The sequence below is a fragment of the Callithrix jacchus genome, chromosome 1, assembly GCF_049354715.1.
Source record: "Callithrix jacchus isolate 240 chromosome 1, calJac240_pri, whole genome shotgun sequence".
NCBI classification, from domain to species: domain Eukaryota; kingdom Metazoa; phylum Chordata; class Mammalia; order Primates; family Cebidae; genus Callithrix; species Callithrix jacchus.
In genome coordinates, this window is record NC_133502.1 from 63,954,366 (window position 1) to 63,968,567 (window position 14,202).

Sequence of the window (14,202 nt, forward strand, 5' to 3'; positions counted from 1 at the left end):
TCTACCTAGAATTTCATGGTACTTTTTTGTCTCCCTTATCACAACACAAGGGCAAACTCTATCAGTCCCTCATATATTCCTGAAGAAAGGTCTTCAAGGGTTTCCTTGTACTAGATTATTCTGCTTTCCATATGTACAAATTTCACAAGCCATTTTCCAGAAGAAAACTCACCTTTTTTACCTCCCAGTCTGTGGATCTTTTCTGTATAGAAATAAATATCTCTTTGGTGTCCTCAACAATCTTGTTGCAACCTGAGAAGCCTGGGCCCAAAGGCGGATGGGCAGCTCATGTTTCCATGAACCTCCTGGACAAAGGACTCTTTGGAGGAGGGACATCTGGTTAAAATATATCAGCACTCACAAGATTACCTGCTCAGGCCAGCTAGAGGCTCACACTGGGCAGGGCTTCCCAGACAAAATCCCCGGGCCAGGCCTCCCAAGACGGGAAGAGGAGTCCCGGATCCTGTGACAGGAGGGCAGAACCTGGCATGAAAGCTGCATACTGGGTTTCCAAGCAGACAACGTGAGCACCACAAACAGCATAGCCACCAACAGTCAGGGTTCCAACAGCCCATCCTTCACAACAGTGGGGAGTGTTAACCAATGCAGATTACTTACAGCCTGAGAGCCAAATATTTAAGTGTATGCACAAGAGAAAACCACCAGGGGAGCACAAGATACATACTGCCCTTGGAAATTTATTGGCAAGCTGGGAGAGAAGAACAGTAGTTAAGGGGCAGTATTAAAGTCTGAATCACTCAAATACCAGGTGCTGGGAGCAGGGGGAGGGAAGGACTGGTGGGCTCTAACAGCTACTTGGCTTCATTCTCCCACCACTTCTGCTGGTTCAAGACTGAACCAACTGGCTCAGCAGGACTTTTATCCCAGCCTATTAACTGGAGACAGATGCAAACAAACACATATCTAGGTAAGCTCACTGAAGGAGTACTCTTAAATAAACTGCACTTGGCTGAACAGTCTTGAGTGAAAAATGATTGTGATAGTTCTAAAGTATAAAGAAATGGGACAGTCAAAAAGAGAAACAATGGGATTATCGAAAAGTAAAAGCCAATGTTTCCATTTCACAGTTCATTCCATGCCCCTTGGACTTCTCTGGCTGCCCTTATCATCTGGCACTTACCTGTAAAACTCCAACACTGCTTTACTCTCAGTTCCACTGGGCTCCATGCCTGTCCCCTAGCAGCTCCACAAGAATGAAACAGAACACACATCCAGCTTGGCTGGCCACATTCTGATTCAGCACCACTAACTGGGAGAGGACCCATGCTGCCACCTGGCAATCCAACTCTCCCCTAGTCCTCTCACTCTTCGCTCTCCTAGACAGTGATCCTATCCCATCTCTGGCTCCTGAGATCCCCACTCCCCACACCCATCCTTACTCTCAGCTGCCTGGTGACTCTCGCACTGCCCAAGGCGACCAGTCCTTGAATCCAAGCTCATCCTCCAAGTTGCCCCACCCTCCTGATTTTCCTCCTATCCTTCCTACCAACAGCTCCTATAAGAGTCTTTCGCCAGAGCCTCCAAGTTCCCAAATCTCCAAGTGCTGCAGTGGCCCCAGCTCAGCCCTTGGACCTCTTCTCCATCTGTACTCCTTTGTGTACTCATCCAGGCCAGAAGTTTACCTTTCTTAGTTCACTCAGGCTGTTATCACAAAATACCTTAGACTGAGTAATTTATAAACAACAACAAAAAATTATTGCTCACACTTTGGGAGCCTGGGAAGTCCCAGATCAGGAAGCCGGCAGATTCGGTGTCTGGTGAAGGCTCTTCTCTGCTTCATAGATGGTGCCTTGCTGCTGCATCCACAAATGGCAGAAGAGCAAAGTGGCTCCCTCAAGCCTCTTTTATAAGGTCACTAATCCCATTCGAGAAGGCAGAGCCCTCATGGCCAAATCACCTCATGAAGTCCTCACCTCCTAATACCACCACTTTGGAGGTTAGGTTCCAACATATGAATCTGGCAGGGACATTAACATTCAGACTATATCACCACCTGTAGCCTACAATTCCCAAAGTCTACACTTACAGATCCAAATGCCTCATCACCATCTCCTTGGTGTTTCATATGCATCTCAAACTTAACTCATCTACAACAGAGCTCTCAATATTCTGCTCTTCCCCTGCTGCTCCCAGAGTCTTCCCCATCTTAGTAAATACACCTCCTTCCTTCCACTTGTCCAGGAAAAAATCCTGGATTCCCCTTTGATAAGAACCATCTCATCTAGGTGCAGTGGCTCATGCCTGTAATCCCAGCACTTTGGGAGGCCAAGGTGGGAGAATTGCTTGAGCCCAAAAGTTTCAGACCAGCTTGGGCAACATAGTGAGAACCCATGTCTACAAAAAATAAAAAATTAACTGGGCATGGGTGGTGCACACTTGTAGTCCCAGCTACTTGGAAGGCTGAGATGGGAGGATCACTTGAGCCCAGGAGGTAGAGGCTGCAGTGATCTGTAACTGGACCACTGCACTCCACCCTGGGTGACAGTGTAAGATTCAGTCTCAAAAATAATTAAAATGAATTAAAAATTAAAAAGCAAAAAAAAATCATCTACTTCTTTCAAACCCGCATGTAAATGTTTAGCAAATCCTATCAGTTCCACCTTCAAAATACATCCAGCATCCAATCACTGCAACATATCCACAAGAACCCAGAAGCCACCAGCTCATCTCACCTACATTATTGCTTAGAATCTCTTATCTGACCTCCTAGCTTATGCTCTTACCCCCTAAAATCTATTCTCAACACAAAAGTCAGAAGAATGCCTTTAAGGGGAAGTCAAAAGACATCTTTCTTCTAAAAAGCCTCCAGGGGATTCCCATGTGCTTAATAAAACCTAAAATCCTTACAGTGATGACCTGTAAGACTATACAGTTGCAGCCCTCCCATTACCTTCCAACTTATCCTCACACTCCTGGCCCCTTACTCACTCTGCAACAATCATTCTGATCTTGCTGTTCCTTAATGAAGCAAGGCATGCACCTGCCTCTAGAACTTTCTACAAGCTTACAAATACCTCCCTCCAACATCCCATATCCAGAGGGCTCACTTCCTCACCTCCATGAGATCTTTCCTCAAAAGTCAACTTCTCAGTAATATTCCCCCAAATTACCCTATCTAAATTTCATACACTCCCAATTCCCTATCACCCTTCCCTGTCTTATTTTTCTTGACAGTTCTCAATCACCACAAAAGGCAATAATATATCTTTTACCTACTCCTTCTAACAGTATCTCCTCAGGATATAAGTTTCACAAGTACAGGAATCTTTCACATCTTATTTTTTTTTAAGACAGGGTATTACTCTGTCACTCAATCGGGAATGCACTAGGCACAATCTCGGCTCACTTCAGCCTCCAACTCCTTGGCTCCAGTGATCCTCCCACCTCAGCCTCCCAAGTAGCTGGGGCTACAGCTGCATGCCACCATGCCCAGCTAATTTATTTATTTATCTTGTAGAGACGGGTGTTTCACTATGTTATCCAGGCTCACCTCCAACTCCTGAGCTCAAGAAACCCACCTACTTTGACCTCCCAGAGTGCTGGGATTACAGGTATGAGTTACCATACATGGCCTCTTCACATCTATTTTGTCCAGTCACTGCTGTTTTCTCAGGTCTAAAACAGTGCTTGACACTTAAAGAATTTCTCAATAAAGATCTGTTGAATGAATGACAAAGAATGTTGAGCAAAAACAACTTACAAATGTACTTGCTATAAAAGACTGCTAAACTTTCAGACAACACTCAACATTCAGGCAGGCGTGGGGGCTCATGCCTGTAATCCCAGCACTTAGAGGCTGAAATGGGAGAATCACTTGAACCTATGAGTTTAAGACTAGCTTGGGCAATATGGGGAAACCCTATCTCTACAAAAAAGAATTTTTAAAAATTAGCTGGGCATGGTGGCACATGCCTGCAGTCCCAGCTACTCAAGAAGCTGAGGTGCAGGGATCATCTGAGCCTGAGGAAATCGAGGCTGCAGTGAGCCATGATTATGCCCCTGCATTCCAGCCTGGGCAACAGAGAACCCGACTCAATAAATAAATAAATAAATCAGAAGGTGCCTCATGCAAAAGCTGGCTCCTTCCTCCCTCACTCATTCCTTTATCCCTTTAAGCCAGGGATCTAAGCTCAAATACAGGCATCCCTCAGGGATATCATGGGTGTGGTTCTGGACCATCACAATAATGCAAATATCCAAATAAAGTGAGTGACACAAAGGCTTTGGTTTCCTTGTGCATATAAAAGTTATGTTTACGCTATAATCTATTAAGTGTGCAATAGCATTATGTCTTTTAAAAAAAACCTTAACTTTAAAGTATATTATTACAAAAAAATGCTAACAGTCATCTAAGCTGTCAGTAAGTAATAATCTTTTGCTGGTGGAGGACCTTGCTCTCGAAGGGCTTTGGCTTAAGAGAATGTTGTGTCTGGTCTGATCTTATGTCCAAACTACTAAAACTTTCTCCATATCAGCAATAAGGCTGTTTTGCTTTCTTATCATCTATGTGTTCACTGCAGTAGTACTTAATTTCCTTCAAGGACTTTACCTTTGCATTCACAACTTGGCCAACTGTTTGGCACCAGAGACCTAGCTTTTTAGCCCATCTCAGTTTTTCAGAAGCTTTCCTCACTAAGCTTAATCATTTCTAGATTTTGATTTAAAGGGGAAGACTCTTTCTTTCACTTGAACACTTAGAAGCCATTGTGTTTACTAACTGGCGTAATTTTAATATCGTTGTGTCTTAGGAAATAGGGAGGCCTGAGAGGGAGGCAGAGACGGAGACAGGAACTGCTGGAGTCAGTGGAGCAGTCAGAATGTACACATTTATAGATTAAGTTTGCCATCTTATATGGGCCCCAAGACAATTATAATAGTAGCATCAAAGAGCACTGATCACAGATCACCATAACAGATATAATAATAATGAAAAATCTGAAATACTATGAGAATTACCAAAATGTGGCATGAAGTGAGTACATGCTGTTAACCAAATGGCGTCAGTAGACTTCCTCAGTGCAGGGTTGCCACAAACCTTCAACTGCTTAAAAAAAAAAAAAAAAAAACAAAAACAGCATCTGCAAAGGACAATAAAGCAAAGGTGGGCCTATACTGTCACAAGCAGTGACTTGAGCAGAACAGGCCCTGCGGGGCTTGTGGCCACAGGAGGAGCGCATACCCACCTGGAGGGGGCAGCCATTCCTCAGCTCCAGCCAACTGTTGTCAAAAGGCCTGGTATCACCAGAGCTCCCAAGAGAATGTGGATAGCTGGAGTTTTATACAGTAAAGTCTTCCATTTTTAAGATGTTGAAAACTAGCCAAAGTTCTAGCCAATGATATAAGGCAAAGTTGTTTGTCTGGGCTCCTGAGCAGGCTCCTTAAAAGAGAGCAGTATTATTCTTGCCTTTCCCTTGTTTCAGCTGTGTGCAACTCAAAATACAGGGTGGCAGTGCCACCAGCTGTCTTAGGCCATCGGGTATCAATCAGGCAGATGGAGTTGCATTCTAGCTTGTGTTAAAAAAATAATTAATCAGGAGGCAGGCTGATACGACTCCTGCACTTCGGGTTCCTATGCAAACCAAACCCAACTCAATATAAACAGTAAAACAAAGCTTAAGCTTAACCAATCAGAATCCATCAACTACCTCTAGCTAGAGACTTGATCAAACAGAAACCACTAACTAAACTCTAACTAGGGTCTTTTTTATTCCTTTTCATTTTTTTCTCTAATCTCACGACAGCTTATAACTAGGCTTTTCTACTTTAACCAATCAATTATTCTCTTTGTTTTGCTTCCCTGAACACTTTATAAAAGTCTCCCCTTCATTCCCCCTAGATGGAGCCCTGAACTGTGTACAGTCTGGCACTGCCCAATTCATGACCCTGATGGTATCGCCCTAGTCCGGGCACTCTGTGGTGGCTCTTCCCTATAGACGTTTTCTGCCTGGGCCCCAGGTTCTCCAAGACATCCTCTGTTTTTTCTCTAGATGGAAGTAGCCCCACTCCACAGTTCCTGAATCTGCTCCGCTGCAATTAGCACCACATGGACACAAAGGTTTATAGCCTGCACCTTCCAGAGCAGCAGCCCCGGCCACACCTGAGCCACAGCTGGGGTGGCCAAGGAGCATTGCAGAATGCAGGAAGCAGAGACTCAAAGTGGCCCTGGGCAACCAGACCCACAGCCCTGCTGACGGGGCATGGTCCCCTCCCTAGAGGGTGTCCTGCCCTCAAGGTCCAGGCACTCTGGGCTTGCGACAAAAGTAGCAGTCCCAAAGGCCATTCTTCTCAGCAGCCTTTTTATTTTTATTTATTTATTTTTTTTTTTTGAGACGGAGTTTTGCTCTTGTTACCCAGGCTGGAGTGCAATGGCGCGATCTCGGCTCACTGCAACTTCCGCCTCCTGGGTTCAGGCAATTCTCCTGCCTCAGCCTCCTGAGTAGCTGGGATTACAGGCACGCGCCACCATGCCCAGCTAATTTTTTATATTTTTAGTAGAGACGGGGTTTCACCATGTTGACCAAGATGGTCTCGATCTCTTGACCTCGTGATCCACCCGCCTCGGCCTCCCAAAGTGCTGGGATTACAGGCTTGAACTACCGCACCCAGCTGCCTTTTTATTTTTTATGTTCTGGTCAGGTTGAAAATTTTCCAAATTTTTATAAGTTCTGCTTCCCTTTTGATTATAATGTTGGTCTTTAATTTGTTTTCTTCCTGCATTTTCTTATAAGCAATCAAGAGAAGCCATGCAGCACCCTGCATACTCTGCTTAGAGATTTCTTCCACCAAATATCCAAGTTCATCACTCTTAAATTCTATCCTCCACAAAGCGTTAGGGCACAGACACAATTGACCCAAGTTCTCTTCCATTTTAGAAATAAAATAAGAACAGCCTTTTCTCTAGTTCCCAATAAAATATTCCTCATTTCTATCTAAGACCTCATCAGAATGACCTTTGCTGTCCATATGTCTGCCAACATTCTGATCATGACAACTTAAGAAATCTCTAAGATGATTCATGTTCTGTCTACAGCTCTGTTCTGCTGAGCCCTCACCAAAATAATCCTTAATGCTTAGTTGATAACTATCTAGGCTTTTTCCAGCATGTGCTTCCAAACTCTTCCAGCCTCTACCCTTTACGCAGTTCCAAAGCCACCTCCCCATTTCAGGTATCTGTTATAGCAACACCCCACTTCTTGGTACCAATTTCTATCTTTGTCACTTTGTACCCCTATAACAAAATACCATAGACTAGGTAGTTATAAATAATAGAATTTTATTTCTCATAGTTCATAGTTCTTAGAGGCTGGACAGTCCAAGATTAAGCCTCCAGTGGGTCTGTGAGTGTCTGGTGGGGGCTGCTCTGTTTTAAGATGGAGCCATGTTTTTGTATCCTTCAGAAGACAGAAATATGGTGTCCTTATGTGGCTGAAGAGATGAAAAGGGGCAAACTCCCTCCATCCAGCTCTTTCATCAGGGCACCTAATCCCCACTCATGAAGGCTTCAATCACCTCCTAAAGGACACACGTTTTAATACTGTTACACTGGGGATTAAGATTCAATATGAAATTTGGAGGGGATAAAAACATTCAAACCATAGCAGGGGCCATTAAAAGAAGAACTGGGGAGGATCTGCCTTTGGTAATCGTGGAAACCTAAATAAGAGACGATTCCGGACAGTGGTGAAGGAAAAGCCAGAAGGCCATGGGAAAAGCAGTGAGCAGACTGCCTTTGTGCATCAGGAGACACAAGAATGTTCACAACAGAGCTGCTCATGAAGTACAAAAACCCACAGAACTCCAAGTACTCTTCAAGGAAACTGGATAAACCCAATGGCACTTAACATAGCAATGAATCTTAGAAATCCTATGTCTAATGAGAAAACTGGTCCTTTAAGACTAAACGTACTATAATATCATATCTATGAAGCTCAGAAAGGAGGAAAACTAAATAATGTATTATTCAAGAATTTATATATTTATAACAAAGCTTAATAGGAAATAAAAAGCTGAGTTACAATGAACACAAAATTGAGGACCTCTGTAGCAGGCATTCTTATGGGTGATGCAAAAAGATGAGGAAGGAGCAGCTGGGAGGGTGACATGGCAGTGATCACACTCTTGTTCGTGAGTCACGTGGGGCTCCTAGGCGCTGTCGGTAAACAAGCAAGTGCAGACTATTCTTTCTAGAAAACTGAGGGAGGAAGGGAGAAGAGAAATAGTATGACAGCTAGTGAGAGAAACGAAGTAATAGGAGAGATTTTAGAAAAGAGCAAGTTGCATGGTGTCACAGGCAGAAAAAGAAAAGTCAGCAGAAAAAGAGAAAAACTGGAGGTGAAGAGAAAATACGGTCAATAACTAGTAGGCTCCAGAACAAGCAGAGAGGAAGGTGTCAAGAACCCTGGGAGAGAGGACAACCTTGAAAAGCAGACAGGCCTATCCTCCGATTCTAGAGATAAGGAGATAAAAATGGGTTGTAGGTCTAAATAAAATTTGGAACAGAATAAACAGACAACCTACAGAATGGGAGAAAACTTTACAAAGTATGCATCAGACAAAGGTCTAAAATACTGAATCTCTAAGAAATTTATATAAATCAGCAAGCAAAAAAGAACCCATTAAAAATGGGAAAAGGACATGAATAGACACTTCTCAAAGACATACACAATACACGCGGCCAACAAGCATATGAAAAAATGCCCAACATTACAAATCACCCAGGAAACGCAAACTGAAACCACAGTGAGATACCACCTCACATAAGTCAGGATGGTTATTGCTAAAAAGTCAAAAAATAACAGATGCTGGCAAGGTTGTGGAGAAAATAATGTAAGTTAGTTCAGCCATTGTGGAAAGCAAGTTCTCAAAGAATTTTAAATAGAACTATCATTTGGCCAGGCATAGTAGCTCATGCCTGTAATCACAGCACTTTGGGAAGCTGAGATAGGAAGACTGCTTGAGCCGAGGAGTTTGAGACCAGCCCAATTGGGCAACGTGGCGAAACCTCTTCTCTGCAAAAAAAAAAAAAAAAAAAAATTAGCTGGACGTGATGACATGTGCCTGTAGTTTCAGCTACTCGGGAGGAGCTGAGGTGAGAGGATCGCTTGACCCCAAGAAAGTTGAAGCTGCAGTGGGCCATCATCATGCCACTGCACTCCAGCCTAGGTGATAGAGTGAGACCCTGTCAAAAAAAATAAAAGAAAACAAGGTACCATTTAACCCAACAATCCCATTATTGGGTGTTTACCCAAAGGAATATAAATCTTTCTACCATACGTATGTGTATGCTCACTGCAGCACTATTCACAAAATGGCAAAAATAGAGTCAACCTAGATGACCATTAAAGATAGAGTAGACAAAGAAAATGTGGTCCACTGAGTACACATGGACACAAAAAAAGAACAACAGACACTGGGGAAGGAGGGAGAGGATTAAAAAACTACCCATGCGGTATTATGCCGACCACTGGGTGACAAAATTATCTGTACACTCCACCCCCACAACATACAATTTACCCATGTAACAAATCTACCCTTTGAAACAAAAATAAACGTTGAAAAGGAAAAGAAAAATTGAGGCAGAAGGTTGGTAGAGCTAGGCTGAAAGTTGAAGAAAAACATACTCAATGTCAATTTCCTTGAGTAAGAAGTGAGGTTACCTGTTGAGAATAAGGGACAGCAGAGATTAAGCAGAGGGCTCACTCCAAGTGGTGAAGGCTTGCCAAGGATCACACGAAGTCGATAAGGACAAGTAAAAGGCATTGGAAAGCACAATTGAGATTAGAAACAAGAAACTGCTGGCCACACCATCCATGTGGTTTCCTGAATTTCCAGCTCCAACAAAACTGCTAAGTTCAGAAATGACAGATTTCACAATTCCTAGTGTTTTAAAAGTTGTATTTGCTATGTTAGTTACACTGTAATAAGAAGTCATTCTCTGCTTTGCCCTCTATCTCACTGACCTTTGATCTGCTCAGATTTTCTCCTTTAACTTAGGTAAAGAAAAAAAAAGTCTGTACAAGAAAAAGAAGCAATGGACCTTTCAGAATATGGCCATGCAATGATTCCAATTTTCTCCTATAGATAAAAATGATTCTGAAGTCACCTGAACATGCATACTTCCTGGATACCTATGGTATGCCATCAGTGAGCAGTGTTCATGTTACTGGGCCATCGCCATCCCCCCCATTGAGAGGAAAATGTGCATCAGGTAAAGCAGCACTTAAAATCCATCTCTCTCACTAGCTTAGTTTATTACCCTGCTCTGTTGGTAACAACTGCACTTGGTTGCTGTTAAAACTACCATTGGCCTCTAACACTCAGGACAGTTGAGTTTAGACAGCCGAGCTTCTCTATCAAGAAGTCAATTCCATAGAGAATAAGGGTAGAACAGCCAACTTACAGTTCTTTTTCAGGCTTCTCAGCCATCTTTGGTCTGGACTGGGATGATCATTTCCAATAGTCTCTAGCTGGTCTCCCGCAGCTCCCTGCCCAGTTCACCCTCTGCCTTGCAGGAGTGCCTTATGCTGTTTTCCCGTGGAGCAAAGTCCAAAATCCTAGCCTGATAAACAGGGTCTTCCACGGACCTTTCAGCCTTCCTCTCTTCCAGCCTTGCCATGCCCCTCACAACCCCTAAATGCCTCTTTCCATTTCCAATCCTCTGGACTTTTAAGTATGCTGGTCTCTGCCTTCAACGCCCTTCTCTCCATGCTCCTGTATGCCTAGTCAACACGTACTCTTCCTACAAGACCCACTCGAGCACCACCTCCCACTGAAGTAATTTTTGTGCCCCTTCTGTGGGTGCTGTACTGTGTAGACAGCTCTGTCCTGGCACCCATCCAGCACAGGGGTTGACCTCTCTTCATCTTTGCATTCCCCTGCTTGGCCCAGTACCAGGCAAACAGAAAGTGCTCCGTGTTTGTGGACTGAGGCTGAATGACCAGGTCACTGCTGCCCCACAGAGAGGTCTCTCAAGAGAAAACAATGTGGAGAAATCATGTCGAGAAATCATTCATTCAAGAACAACTGTGGTGCACCTATACGTGCTGTGGGAAATATTTTTTTAAAGGGTACAAACCTGGTCCCCATTTCAAGAAGCACAGAGTAGCAAATAAAAGCTATATTCAGTAAATAGTCCTACCGGGTGGTATGACAAGTGTCAAATAAGTTTCGACAATAACAAATAGCTGAGAAAGTCAGGCAGGCCTGGTTAGGACTCAATCCTAGATCTGCCTCTTATTAGCAAGGTACTTAACTTGTGTCTGACTCAGTCTCCCCATCTGTAAAGCAATGATGAACTCTGACCTCCTGTTCTACCACTCCCCGTCCTTCCCTCTGCTCCAGCCACTCTGGCTTTCTTATTGTTCCCCAAACTCTAACATCATGTCTTCTGTACTGTTTCCACTCACACTTCTAATACCAAATGTGTGGGGGTTTTCTTCACACCAACCAATTCTCACTCTCCAGACACTAACTGGGTACCCTACAATTCAATTCAATTCTGACCCCAACCACCTGGAGTTAGCGCAGACCCGACAGGTAGGGGCTCAGGCCCACAAGAAAGCCCACACTGCACATGCCAGTCGCCAAGTCTGGGCTGCCTGTATTTCCAACTGACTGTGAAGTTAGGAGGTTCCTACAATCACCTCCTCAGGTTGGGTAATTCGCTAGAGCAGCTCACAGAACTTAGGAAAACACTTTATTTACTATCACCAGTTTATTACAAAAACACAGCTAAGAAACCACCACATGGAAAAGAAAGGGCAAGATATGGGAATGGAAGTTTCCGGGAGCTTCCACTCCCTTTCCAGGCATCACGTTCCCAGCACCTTGATGTGTTCACCAACAGGAAGCTCTCCAAAACCCATCATTTAGGGTTTTTAAGAAAGCTCTATTTGTGATCCACTGCGTTGGTTAAAAAAAAAAAAATTAAAGAAAACTCTATGCTGCAGGCATGACTGATTAGATCATCGTCCACTGGTGACTGGCACAATCTACAGAGGTTACCATATGGGGCTGAAACTTCCAATACCCTAATCACATGGTTGGTTCCTCAGGCAATCAGCCTCCATCTTGAAGCTATCTAGGGGCCTATCAAGAGCCCTCTGGTTAGCAGAAACTCAGGTAGAGGTGAAAGGGATTTGTTATAAATAACAAAAGATGCTCTTATCACCATTTCTCAAAAAATTACAAGGGTTTTAGAAGCTATGTCAGGAACTTGGGACAAGACCAAGTATATATTTCTTCTTACTACACACCTGCCTTAGGACTCTCACACTTTATGGTTTCTCAGTCTAGGACACTTCTCTGAAATCTGAATCATTCAGGTCTCTACTAAAATCCTACCTTCCCAGAGAAATCACTCCCTAACCATCTACTTAAAACTTAAAACAGCATCTTCCTCTCCAATCATGTCATTCCTTATCTTATTCCCTTACTCTGCTTTCTTTTCTTTTTTGAGACAGGACCTTGCTTTGTCAGTCAGGCTGAAGTACAGAGGTGGGATCACAGCTCACTGCAGCCTCAAACTCCTGGGCTCAAGCCATCCTCCTGCCTCAGCCTCCCAAGTGCTGGAACAACAGGCACACCACTGTGTGCAGCTAATTGTGTGTGTGTGTGTGTGTGTGTGTGTGTGTGTGGTAGAAACGACATCTTGTTAGGCTGCCCAGGCTGGTCTTGAACTTCTGGCCCCAAAATGCTTTATTTTCTTTACAGTACTTACCAGTACCTGAAATAAAGCTACTGAAGAAAACCAAAACATTTCACCTCAAAATAGACTTATTTGACATATTTTGAGATGGCTGTTCAGAGGGCCTACAGATAAAAGTAGTCCAACTGTCCTTTGTGAGAGATGAGCATCTGTAGAGAATCTTCATTAATGCAGCCAAGGTTTTTTAAAAGGCCCTTTCTTGTCTGGATCTGGGAGAGATTAGCTGAGTTTGGAAGCTTCAATGTCTGAAACATTTATTCTCCCTGAGGGCTGCTACCTGTGAGGTTTCATCTACATAAGACCACTTTTGCTAGTCCGGTCTCCTCTTCTCTCCCTCCTATAACCTGATTTACAACCATAACCTGTTTTTGCCCAAGCTTAGAGGCCCCAGTCTTTCTGTAACCTCAAGATGGTATAAAAGTGGTAACGATCTTGCCTTTCTTTGAGATTTTATTTTATAAGACTCTCACACAGCTTAATAAATGTGTATGCCTGCTCTCCTACTAATCTCTCATTTGTCAGTTGATTTTTCAGTGAATCTTCATGGGGCACAGAAGTTGTTTTCCCTTAAACCCTATTCTATATATTTGTTTATCCTCCCCCTCCCCTCCCCCGGCCTTTTTTTCCTATCTCCTACTAGGATGTGAATTCTTGAGGGCAAGGTCTTGGTCCTAGCTAAATCCCCAGTTTCCAAAACACTCAAAAAATATTTGTTGAATAAATGTTGATAACAAGACATAATCCCTACATCAAAGGGTTTTTGTGAGAATTAAATGTAAGAGTGCACATAGAGGGATAGGTAGTGCATAATGCAATGCCCAGCACATGTGTAAGCTTAATAACGTTAGTCAACACTATTATCAGAGGATTACAGAACACAGTCAGGTCAACATGGGCAGGAGCAGTTACAGAACGTTTCAAGGAGGTGGCAAGTCTTGGGCTTGATTTGGAAGGATAAGGATTTTTTTCTCTAGGTGGGGACACTGTAGGAAGTTGAAAGTGTCTCCTCTGCACAAGCCACCCCTCCTAACATTTCTTCATACCCCTATCAAATGCATAGTCATCACACCATACAAATGACCTACTAATCAGCCTCTCTCTCTCCATCCATTAATCCATTAGTTTTCATTTCTGTATCACCAGAGCCTAGATGAATTCACTAAAGGACACCCAGCAATGTAGCTGAATTAGGTTCAGAAATTTGTGGAAAAGAAGCAGCCTACTGTTCTGTCCAGCAATCCAGGCCTAAGTGTCTATCCTAAAGAAAAAGTGTCAGTATTAAAAATCATGTACAAAGATGTTCACTTGTAAGAGAGAGAGGAAAAAAAGTAGCCAACAGAATGCCCACCACTAGGAAACCATGAATAAACTATGATGCATTCAAACTCTGCAGAGGTTGCACTGAATAAGACAGGTCAACAATTTCCAACATATACTGTTAAACTGAAAAAAGAGAATACACATACAGTGATCTC

At 43.3% G+C, this 14,202-nt stretch overlaps 1 protein-coding gene across 14 annotated transcripts in view; it reads right to left on the reverse strand.

The window, feature by feature from the left end:
• ATP7B (ATPase copper transporting beta) overlaps nucleotides 1-14,202 on the reverse strand; it is a 73,294-nt gene that overhangs the window by 57,613 nt on the left and 1,479 nt on the right. The gene's annotated exons all lie outside the window — the stretch shown is intronic.